Genomic DNA, 12,199 nt, shown 5'->3' with positions numbered 1-12,199 from the left:
ACAGACTAACTATATATACACTGTCGGTATTGTCCAAACTAACTTTATATACACTGTCGGTATTATACAGACAAACTATATATACACTGTCGGTATTGTACAGACAAACTATATATACACTGTCGGTATTGTCCAAACTAACTTTATATACACTTCTCGAAGAAGCACTCAGGTGTTCGTTCCATTCCATGGAATGGTTGACATCGTCAACGTAGGATTCGACACCTCCCAGATTGGCTTTGGTGTCGTTGATGAGACGCAGGAAGGTGGCTGGGGCATTCTTGCGCCCAAATGGCATCACTTGATGTTGGTAGTCCATCTGGAGTCACAAAAGGGATGATGTTTGACAGGCACAGCGTCACCTACATCTTCACCATGACACAATACATCTGTACGGCCAGGTACATCCGTGAACAAGTCAGCAAACTCTTGAATTAACTCTGACACTTGAGCCTTTTGCTCAGATGTTAACTTAGCATCCAAGTTAGCTTAAACTTCAGAGTTGTTAAGCTTAGGGCTAACATAGTCAGGAATGCCATCAAACTTGACAAAGTCACAATTCTCATCAGCATCGCAATCTAATACAATATCCACAGGAGAACAGTGGCAACACACGGAGCAGGTACATTTTTACATACTTTCTAATCATATTGACATAAGAAAGCTGTGTCTTTACGACGGCCTGGTGTTTGTACAACATAGTCAATATGGTACCTAGCACGTAATGGGTGACCAGGAATTGACAAAATCACTAAGATTTTATCGCCAGGACTGAAATTTATCTCTTGAGACTTTTTGCGACATTGTACTTTCGTATTGTCCTGGGATTCCTTCATGTTATCCCTAGCCAATTCACGAAACTTTTGAAAGCTCAGGCCGAAGTGACGAGACATAGTCCAGCAAACTCATTTCAGACCTATCATTAACCCAATGCAAAGTGTTTTAAATGTCCACGAAATGTATGGCAAAAGACAAGATCAAAAGGACTTAAACCCAGGGACTCCTGAACTGACTCCCTCACAGCAAACCAGAACATATGTATGCCTTCATCCCAACCCTTCTCAGTCTCAAAACAGTAACTCCATATCCTATTCATAAAGTCTGATGAAATCTCTCTAAAGCTCCTTCAGATTCAGGATGATATTCATTAGATTTAATCTGAGTTATGCCTAGCTGGTGCATAGCTTGTTGGAAAACACCTGACATGAAATTAGAGCCCTGGGCCCCGTTCCACAAAGCGATCTTAGTGCTAAGTCGATCGTAACTCCCTTTCTTTAACACTGCCTTACGACAGTCAAAGCGCTAAGATCGCTTTGTGGAACGGGGTCCTGATCTGACTGTATAGTCTTAGGCAAAGCGTCCATGGTGAAGAAATTTACCAACGCCTTGATGATAACCTTAGCTTTAAGGTTCAGAAATTTTCAAAAGTTGGAATGGGTTTCAAAGGTGCGGTTGGCATTTTTTGACTAGGTTTGCCAGCTTTTTGACACACATGGCAAGCTTTGCAAATTTCCACCACACCATGCCTTAAATTAGGCCAAAAGCAATGAGACAGAATTTTGTCACAAGTTTTGTTCCCATCCAAATGACCTGCTAAAGGAGTTTCATGAGGCAAACTCAAAACATGCTTTCGATATGAATTTGGAAGAACAAGTTGATGGAAATTCATTCCATTATCAGCAGGTACATCTGACGGCCTTCATTTTCTCATCAAAACGCTATCCTTGAAATAAGAGCAAACTGGAACCTGGTCAGCTTCTTCTAGAGAGAGTTCCCTGTTGGCAAGAACTTTTACTTCTGGGTCTTCTTCCTGTCACTTAAGTAACTGCTCCCTACCCAGAACTGGTTCCTCAACAGCCACACTCTCAGACTTTTTAGGACTCTCACTCGAAAATTCAGACAGGTCAAGAGAAGGATCCAAAACGTGCCAGCCAAATCATAAGTGGAATCATTCTCAGAAGAACTTTGGTCAGCCATAGTACGAGTAACAACACACGAAGGAAACTTACCTGGAATTTATTTTTCAAGGTTTTCAATACTTTCCGAAGTGGTAGGCTCAAGACAAGCAATAGGATCAGTCAACATCTTCCTATGCCAAATCATTCCCAATGAGCAAGTCTACACCTTTACCAGGTACAGTTTCTACAACCCCCACCTTGACCATCCCAGACATCAAATGTCTTCAAATTCACAATTTCTAGAGGTGCACGGGTACAACCCCATAAACCTCACGAAACCTCCCTTGGGCACACCAGAAACCTATGATTGTGGTTTCGAATCCCGGTTCACCCGCATTATGTTTCTAGATTTTTCAGCACCATACCCGTGCTCGTGGGTTTCACCGAAGTGGTAAACATCTAAGACCTGCATCACTTCCGGCTTTCCTCCCACAGTAAGCTGATACGCCATGATACAACTGGAATACTGTTAAAATCGGCGTTAAACCCAAGTCACTCACTCACTCTTACGAAACCTCAGAGTTCGCTGAGGACACCTCAGATGGCAAAATACCATTCAAAATCAGGGTTTGAAGAGTACCAGTATCTCTCAAAACGGTAAGGATTTAAAACCACCAGCTGACACAAAACCTATACTAACAAAAGGTAAGTACTCATCTTTCACAACATACTTTGGTGACTTGTCTACAACAGCTAACTCCTCATTAGTCGAACCACAAAAAGGCTGTGACTTTGCGAATAATCATCAGCCAAAGTAGCTTCCTTGAATAACCGATCCACTTTCTGTTCATCAAGATATGTCCGAATGTCTGTTGACACACGCTGCTTAAATCCTCCATCAAAACCAACTACAACAACCTATCGCAATCACCACTGACCTCCTTTGAAGTACACCACCTATCAAACAGAGTTTCCTTGCAAACCGAACAAAAGAAGAACCATCCCTTTTCTTAGCCGACCTAAACTCTTGCCTGTAAGCTTCAGGAACCAACTCATAAGCCTTCAAAACTTCAGCCTTAACAACCTGATTATAAGAACTCCTTTTAATGGGTTATGCAGAAAGTCAGTGATAATAATATATCTTCAGTGGTGAGGCTTCCAAGGTAGTGTGGCAGAGAATTAGGAATGACGAGCGATCCTCACATGAAAGTTGGTTCCGATGAATGCGTGAGAGATACGTAAACATGCTAGTGTCCCCTTATATACAAACTACCAAGCAAATGGAATGTTCTAAACAGTGTCCTCACCAGTCCATAGGCACTAGAATCTTAAAGAAATTTCCATAACATACTATCACGACCACGGTATACCGGAAGTTACACACTAGCATCTAACTAAAGTAATTTCCTGACGACTGATCACTGTCTACCGACTCTCAACAGAAACAATGTAACACAGTTGCATTTAAACAATAAAATACACTGCTATATAACAAAAAGCATACTTTGTATAGTCTCCCTGCTTCGGGTTTTCCTCCCACATGAAGCTGACACGCAGTAATAGAGCTGAAACACTGTTGAAGGTGATGCAGAATCCATCTTACGCGCTCACTATGAAAAAGTGGTCGATGTCTCGTGTCTTTGGCGTACACCATGACGTCACGACGTGGTTGCAAACCTGACGACAGCGTCTAGTCAACGTTTAAAATATCTCAGCAAACTCTATTTCCCTTCATCATCAGTGTGTTTGTTTGGCTGCGACGTATAGGGTTTCACAAAATATAACTTGCATAGTCCCAAAAGAGCTTTCTTAACCTTTACAGGTTATGCGATGTATTCTGGAGTTGAAAACAACAATGAAATCCAATACTGCTCGTCAATGGCGTGGTGTTGGTATTGCTTTATGTACAAAACAACCTCGTGTTTGTGGCATCAGTATCACCTGTGCAACGACAGAAATATGATATTGAATATACGCAAATTGACGACAAACTTCAGAAATATTCGTATTCATCCGTTGACGTCAAACTTCAAATCGGTATTGGTCCGGACAAGTGTAGCAGGTGTATATATTTGTATTTTAGCTTTTTGTTGGCATTTTCTATTTCAGCTTTTGTTTTTGTTGAATCATATTCAGCAGAGGTTTGTTGGAGTTTCAAGATGGCAATATATTTTGTTGTCCAACAAGTAGTGTTACATGTCATGCCCTCTTGTGACCAATCACATCACAAGCTATCCTACATTCAAGGTCCAGCCTTCTAGTGACAAATCACATCCGAAGCTATCCTGTGATGGCCAACTTAAAACACTACCTAATTGCACTGACTAAGTCCATATTGCCCCTGTCACTATGCACTGCATCGGGGGTATTTGGGGATCATCACTAAAGGGTGTCTATCTTGCTCATTAACAAATAAATAGAAGCCTCACACCCCGTAGCCGTCTTTGGTGTCATCTGTGTATATGTTATGGATAATGATACAGAAAACACGGTTACACAAGCACGCACACTCTCATACTCACACACACACACACACTTCTCACACACACACACACACTTCACACACACACACACACACATACGTGACAACACGTACATAATAAAGTCCATGCGCCCCTCCAAAACGTCATAAAGAAATAAATTAATATTGGATCAAATAAATAAAAAGTCATACCAGCCGCATCCATATCCTTCTTGTGTGTCATTAGATAATACATATAATCCCCTACTTAAACCAAAAATACAAGCGCAAATACATGGCGCATTACACACCACAGGCTTCTCAATAAGCCGCGTGTAAGGGACGAGGACAAATCTAAGTCACATAATACACGAACACAGAACGGCACTGAAGATCACCTTAGCCAAATAGCTGAAAAAAACTCAAATTTCTTTTCACTCTGTGAGTGCTTCTGTCCTTAGAATAAGCTGTATCTAACACTATTTAAGTGTAGTGCTTTTGTGTTCAATATAATAGTCAAATTGTGATACAATAATGTGATTTGAGCGTGTTTCTCTACTATCTGACGCTAAAGTTTGTCTGGTTGATCATTAACGGATGTCAGTTGAAAGAGTCTGGTATCTCCGTTAACTGAGTGTCCATTACAGCGTTCTACCGCAGGGATTCCGGCGAGGATTACCTCATGCCAAAACAGTGCATGAGTGAGTGAGTTTGGTTAAACGCCGTATGAACATAATGGCGTGTCAGTTTGATGTTGAAAGCCCGAAGTGGTGAAGGTCTCAGACGTTTACCATTTTGATGAAATCCAGGAGCAAGGGTATGGACAAACCTGGAAACATAATCAGGGTGCCGTTGTACAAAACAACCTTAGCGCTACGACTGTCGTAAGTCATTTTAAAGGTACGGGAGTTGTGAATCTTGCTCAGAAGTTGCTTAATCAAGGCTACAACATTCAAGCCCTTAGTAAAGCTTTCAAAAAGTGTTATTATAGACACGTGGAGGACATTTCCAAAATGGACGCATCAATGACAAAAATGATGTCCGATGCAATTCTCTATTTTGGCTTGTACCATATGTTCCTATATATTTTCAGGTGAAGAATTGACTAGCCTTTGTGTGTGTTTGTGACGGGTGTCACCGGTGGGGCAAGATACGCTCACCTTTTCGCCAACACCAGGGCCTACTTGCACAAAGCAATCTTAGCACTACGACTATTGTAAGCCTATGTTAAAGTATGGGAGTTACGATCGTCTTAGCGCTAAGATCGCTTTGTGCATGTGGGCCCTGGTACCATTACTGTTTGATAGCGGTTCATAAACACCTCCTCATGATATAGTCAGAACTGTACATTCGACCCTGCTTTATGCATATATAAAAAATATGAATTGACTTTCACTTTGTGTGTGTTCATTAGTGTGTTGTCTGAGTAAGAAAATACTGATCTGCAAAATTGGCGGCCTACAAATCCTCTCGTTTCGACCGGAAATAACGAACTGTGCATGCATTGAACATTTATCATTTCCGAAAAAACGTTCATTGCGGTTTGGGGACCCAAATACTTCAGTCTACGCGTGAACATATTCAGGATTGTGTCAACTCCGGCAAATGAGAGGGTGGAGCAGAAGGTCCTAGAAATTATTTAGACGATGGAACTTCTGGGGTCGTTTTTGAGGAAAATTACCGATATGCAATCCCTGCACCGTCAGTGATGTTTCAAGAGGGAAATGATAAATGTAATCCAGAGAAATTACAACACTGATCATCGAAAGTCAGCCCCTAAATAAGAGTCTATACGACGTTTAGCACTACTGGCTAGCGACCGCCAATAACTCCCCGTTATAGCGCGCGCGTGATTCCCATCTCATTTTACATTTGCTCGTTGTCATTAGAGAGAACTATTTATCCGAAAATGATAGACAAAACGGATTCTTGTGAAGAAATATTAAAAACACACCTTATAATCACATTGATCAAATACAACTTAAGAAAAGACGGGGGGTGTCACGTGACTCATTCATGCGACAATAAAAATCAAACAGCACGATGATGCACTTTCAGTTCTGTCATTGCGTTCTACCTGTCTTTCATTTCTTTCCCAAAATTTAATTCTAAAACCTATTTGAGTTATTTTTCCAAAAATGCATTACCTGTATATATTGCGAAATCCACAGTACATGGTGTTAAGGATGTGTTCATCGAAAAAGGGGAATATCGTTTAATGTCAGTTTGCAGACGACAAATTGAAAATAGCATTCCTTATTAAATTTGGTGAATTAAAAAAAGACCGAGATACTAAAAAATGGAATTTATATAACCGAAGCGGTGGGCGCGATCACGTAGCGCGTGCTGTGATGGCAGTTGGTACAGTTAGTGGACAGGAAAGCCCTATTTCCATTGTTTCGTAGCGTTATAACAGAAATCTACTGAATTTTTTTCCTCGCACAGAAATAGCGGATTTGCTCATAGTTTCACACAAATCAATGTTATTGGTACAGTTATTTGTACACGGAATATGTCAGAAACAACATGAAAACAATGGCAATTATAAACCACGGTTATAACGAACACAAAAGGACCACTAATTTTAGTTCGTTATAACCGTAGTTCGTTAAAGGTGAGGTGAAACTGGGTTTTACGTCGCGTACAAGATTATTGCACTTATATAGCGACGTGCATGCACGTGTGTGTGTGTGGCTGTTTGTACTAGTCCGGACTGATGCCGATTTATAGTGCTAGCACACTGAGATACCATGCCGCAGTTTGACATGAATACCCCACTCAGACACAGTATGCTGACTCCGAGCCGACCAGTCCTTGTTTTAGCCCCATAATGCCGAGCGCCAGACAGGGTAACAACAAGTACCATCTTTTAACGTCTTTGGTATGACTTTCCGCGCTCCGGGTGAACGCTCTACCTCTGGATCACGGAGGCGGTCAGTTCGTTATAACCATACATACAGCAAATGAACGGGACAAAAAACAGTTCGTTATATCAGTCAGTTCATTATAAGCGTGTTGAATATAAACGTGCTCGGAGGGTAATCTAGAGGAAGTAGAGAATATCTCTGGATTCATGAATGAAACTGACGGCTATATATAGAATACTACACGACCTTCCCTGTAATACCAATTTTCTGGAACGAGGGAATAGTTCTGGTATCTGACGAACGAAAGCTTTCTATCATCTTCACGACCCAAACCATAATCCACTTGAGTTTAACAAAATAATACTTCAAACACGTCAAAAGTTGATTCTTATTATTTTAATACCATACAGAGGCCCACATTCAGAATTCGTAACTCCCATACTTTAACATAGACTTACGACTGGCGTTGCGCTACGATCGCCTTGTTGATAGGGCCCTGTAACCACAAAGATTACAATCACGTCACAACACGCGAGTAATATAAATGTTTACTACAAGAATCCATCCTTTGAAATATGGTAAAAGTTTCATTAGTCTTCAGATAGATGAGACGGGCTATGTAAAAATAAAAGTGATTGACTTTACAACCGGATATTACATTCCGCACGAGCAACGTTATTAATTCACTGAAGGAATGGGTTGCACGTCTTTTCGACTCTGCAACAGCACAAGCTTTTCACCAAAACACACCAAAACACACACCCTCACTGTTTTCCGGCAACAGGTGGCCAAATGGCCTAGGGCACTTCAATTCCTTGTGTCAGGGACTGTTTCGCCCTGATCTGGACGCCCGTTTCATAAAAGCCCTCTCGGCCATGGGTTTCACTAAAAGGGTAAGCGTCTCGGCCGTGGGTTTCACTAAAAGGGTAAGCGTCTCTGCCATGGGTTTCACTAAAGGGGTAAGCGTCTCAGCCGTGGGTTTCACTAAAGGGTAAGCTTCTCGGCCGTGGTTTACACTAAAGGGGTAAGCGTCTCAGCCGTGGGTTTCACTAAAAGGGTAAGCGTCTCGGCCGTGGGTTTCACTAAAGAGGTAAGCGACTCGGCCTTGGGTTACACTAAAGAGGTAAGCGACTCGGCCTTGGGTTACACTAAAGAGGTAAGCGACTCGGCCTTGGGTTACACTAAAGGGGTAAGCGTCTCGGCCGTGGTTTACACTAAAGGGGTAAGCGTCTATATGACCCACTTTGGGTTTCCTCTGATATTGGGCTGACGTCATATACAACTCAACTACTGTACAAAGCATTGTCTCTTGTCTAGCCAAAAAGCCAAACTATGTACCAAGTCACTCGCCAAGTTATTACACCCTGGCCTCGTTTTACTGCGAGTTATACCATACTTCAATACATGCCAATCTGAACAGTGCAGGGATAAGTTGTACAGCATCAAAGACACTGCAATACAACTGCCGAGGTTTTGTCCATCATTTCCCTTGGTCATACTGCTTTGTGACGCGGAGATATCACTCAGATGCTGACAGCGGCCATTGGTCAAGACCCAGGAGTTGGCTATGACTAATCAAGTATGTTCAGCTGGTCAAATACAATTCCTGGATTAAGCGCGATCCTGAAACAATCCCGGCTGAGAGGGGAGTATCACACTTGATTGATTGGATGAAATTGGCAGTTTACTCTCAGGCGTAAAGAGCAGACTTTGGGTTCTATGTTTCAAACTCACATTTTGGGCGCGTTAAAAAGATTATTGTTCAATTCTGATGAAATATATCATGCGGCTAAATTGTACAAGAAATGTGCCTTTAAAAATACGCTTCAACACTAAACACTTTAAGTTGAAAATTGATGTAAATGGAACCAGCATTCCATTTTTTAGCTTTATGTATTCAGAGACAGCTTATTCGTGCATTGGGAAGGAAGTTGGGCTGGGGTACACTATTATTTTATGAATGCTTCAAATATTATGGAGTTTTTTTCCCCCTTCCTGAGCAGCGTTCAACAAAACCATGCTTTTGGTTTATACTTTGTTTCTTTGTTTGTTTAACGCCGCACTCAGCAATATTCCAGCTATATGACGACGGTCTGTGAATAATCGAGTCTGGTCCAGACAATCCAGTGCCTGGTGTCATGAGCATCGATCCACGCAATTGGGATACTATGACATGCATCAACCAAGTCAGCGAGCCTGACCACCCGATCCCATTAGTCGCCTTTAATGACATGCATAGTCGCCTTTTACGGCAAGGATGGGTTGCTGAAGACCTTTGGTTTGTACTAAGTGAATGAGTGACTACTGTTATATGTCTTTTAGCACTATTCCAGCTATATCATGGGGAACACAAGTAATCAAACAATAGTTATTATTGTGCATATTTCTGAGAATACTACCTCTGTCACAACAAAGCCATAAATTCGGGCCTCGGCTGCAATCACACAATACAATCTTGTACTGCACTGCCATACATATCTAGTAGCCGTGACGAAACATCTCTTCTCCGCAGGAAATGCAAGTGAGCATGCGAAAGGTGGGTTAAGGAGTTTTTATACGTGCGAGGTGGAATTCCTGATGTTATAGATGTAGTAGGTGAAAACTTATATATTGCCTGATATTCCCTTCTAGAACCCCTAGCTTGTGCATTGTATGTCGTCACTTCCATTGCTAGGATGTCAGTGACGTTGTTGTGGTATATGACGTACGTCTGACGTCACTTCCGGTTCTGAGAGCACTTGTGACGTCCCGTCCGGTAGATATTTCCTTCTGCACCTTCAGGCTACCATAACAGTATCCATTACCACTTATAGGGCTAATACATATGTCGTCATTCCCAGGTGCGAAGCAAGAAATAAGCAACTATAGGTATTGTTATATCGACATCTTGTATGACTCTTTCCCTTTGCCACTTGACGGACTTGTCCCGTCTGTTGTAATAGATGGCTGTTGAGGCTGGTCTCCATGAGCTTCCTGGTCCCCTTGAACTCTATGCAACTAATTCAGAGTAGGTGGCGCCCTCCATTTTTGCCGAGATAATTTCCAGGCGTGAAGATGGGGTTTGTTAAGGCTGCCATAAAAAGTCGCACCTTGTCTGGTGCAGCAGTTCGCGATGCTGTGGTGCTTAGAGGGGTTCTTGCATCAGGAGACGTAGAAAACTATGAAACCCTTTTCTGTTTGGCATACCGGAGATATAAGTATTATCACACAATCCGTGTCCTCTATTGTCATTAGTACTCTGTCCCCCCAGGAGGGGGATGCGTTGATAAAACATCCCTTGCCAACTTGGGGAAAGGGTGTAGGGTTCTGAAAGGGCAGTAGGTTCTGCTACAGGGCTGACGTATACAGGTAGTCTGCTGTTGAGGCAGGCGATGAATAGGTCGAAATATCTGGTATAAGATATTGAGGTTAGCCACTTGAATATTATGGGATGTTGGGACCATTCAGTGAACACGATTTTGTCCTGGGATAGGCAATCGGCAAGTATGTTCGGAAAATGACATGTTTGCATCCTGAAATTCATCAAGTCGAGGAAGATAAACCATAACCTCCTCTATGACCTCATGCCGCTATGATGCCGTGTGTACCCAACCACTGTGGTGTTGGCTGTTGTAAACATACCGGCGAGTGGTGAAGCCAAGCTTGCCATGCTTGTTTTACTTGGAATATAGCTCTCATCTCCAGACATTTGATGTGATTGTGGTATTTTGGAACCTCTGGTTGGTAGACCAGACTATCACCTCTCTGATGGTTTGTAGATTGCCATTGAAGAACTGCAGATTGCAAGATTTTCCAACTCGTCCTCCTTTGAGGGGAATGATGTTTGTGGTAATACCCTCTGTGACGAGACGCGCGTGGCACATGATTTTGTCCACGTGACAAGACTTAAGGCCGTGGTTTGCAAATCTTGTGACATTTTTTTGTCATGTGTGAAACAAAATATTCTGACAAAATGTTCAACCCTGGTTGATGATATCCTTTCATTATCTGATTTGGCTTTTGATTTAGATCTACCGGTGTCTTCATGCTGAGAGCCAGTATTTTTCAATTGCAAAATTTCTTGAGATAAGACACCTAGGCGTTTGTCGATAAGTGCAAACATGGATGACATTAAGGATTGTGGAAAACCCTTCAGGTTAAAGGGGATAAGATGGAACTCTGAGGCATCTTTCAAGCTTCCCTGATAGGCCCGTGCGCACGTTTGTTTGTTTGTTTGTTGTTTAACGTCGTACTCAGCAATATTCCAGCTATATGACGGCGGTCTGTAAATAATCGAGTCTGGTCCAGACAATCCAGTGATTGATATCATGAGCCACGCAATTGGGATACGATGACATGTGTCAACCAAGTCAGCGAGTCTGACCACCCGATCTCGTAGTGAGGTAAGCCTGCTCCTTATCCTGGGCGACAAGATATCCCCTCAGAAGTGCTCAGAAATTGTCACCAAAGTGTCTCTCAGCTGTCTTGTTGATGTGGTTTCTGAGATTAAAATTACATTTAAATATATAAAAGTTTGCAACCAAATCCCTCCATATTATCAACCAGGAACTTTTCTCGAGTGTACAGAAATGTGTACAGTGAAATTCATCATCCAACCAAGTGACATGCAGGTGGTCGACAGCGTTGCACCACACAGCGGGAAGACAAGTCGCTGTCACTTCATGATTGTCACCACACTCAGTAATGATCTGTGGAAGGGTAAACGGCGTTTATACTCAGACTGGTCTCCAGTCATGGAGGGCCTGCATTCACATCTCACTGACCCGACATCATACGCAGGCACGTTTGGAAAATCACAGCCGGGCATGATGACAGGCGCGTGCTAAAGGGATAACATTCTGGATGTGTAAGGGAGGCTGTGCTACTGAAAGTTGTTTTTTAGACAATGAATTTGTTTTCAAGATTTTTTTACGTTTCAGTTTTGGTCAGATTCTCATTTTGACACTGATCTGATTATTGATGACATGTTTGTT

The sequence above is a fragment of the Haliotis cracherodii genome, unplaced genomic scaffold (assembly GCF_022045235.1).
Source record: "Haliotis cracherodii isolate W230 unplaced genomic scaffold, xgHalCrac1.p SCAF_3, whole genome shotgun sequence".
NCBI lineage: Eukaryota > Metazoa > Mollusca > Gastropoda > Lepetellida > Haliotidae > Haliotis > Haliotis cracherodii.
Note: the sequence above shows the minus strand (reverse complement) of the source record.